Source organism: Colobus angolensis, unplaced genomic scaffold (genome assembly GCF_000951035.1).
Source record: "Colobus angolensis palliatus isolate OR3802 unplaced genomic scaffold, Cang.pa_1.0 Scaffold1, whole genome shotgun sequence".
NCBI lineage: Eukaryota > Metazoa > Chordata > Mammalia > Primates > Cercopithecidae > Colobus > Colobus angolensis.
This window is the reverse complement of record NW_012110918.1, coordinates 11,620,278-11,620,638: the sequence shown is the minus strand read 5'-3', so window position 1 is coordinate 11,620,638 and position 361 is coordinate 11,620,278. Positions and strand designations below refer to the sequence as shown.

Here is a 361-nt window from a genome sequence, read left to right as displayed (position 1 = left end):
CCCCATCTCTACTAAAAATACAAAAATTAGCTGGGCGTGGTGGTGCGCACCTGTAGTCCCAGTTACTCGGGAGGCTGAGGCAGGAGAATCGCTTGAACCTTAGAGGTGGAGGTTGTAGTGAGCTGAGACTGTGCCAGCCTGGGCAACAGAGCGAGACTCTGTCTCAAAGGAAAAAAAAAAAAAAAACCACAAAATTAGCCAGTGTGGTGGTGGACATCTGTAGTCCCAGCTACTTGGGAGGCTGAGGTTGAACGATTGCTTGAGTCCAGGAGTTCAAGACTGTAGAGCTAGGACTGTGCCACTGTACTCCACCCTGGGCTAGAGGGAGACCTTGTCTCTTAAAAAAAAAAAAAAAAAAAAA

General features: G+C 47.6%; 1 protein-coding gene across 3 annotated transcripts in view; it reads right to left on the bottom strand.

Annotated features, from left to right (window-relative positions):
- Positions 1-361, bottom strand: part of ITGB4 (integrin, beta 4) — a 44,245-nt gene that overhangs the window by 12,418 nt on the left and 31,466 nt on the right. The gene's annotated exons all lie outside the window — the stretch shown is intronic.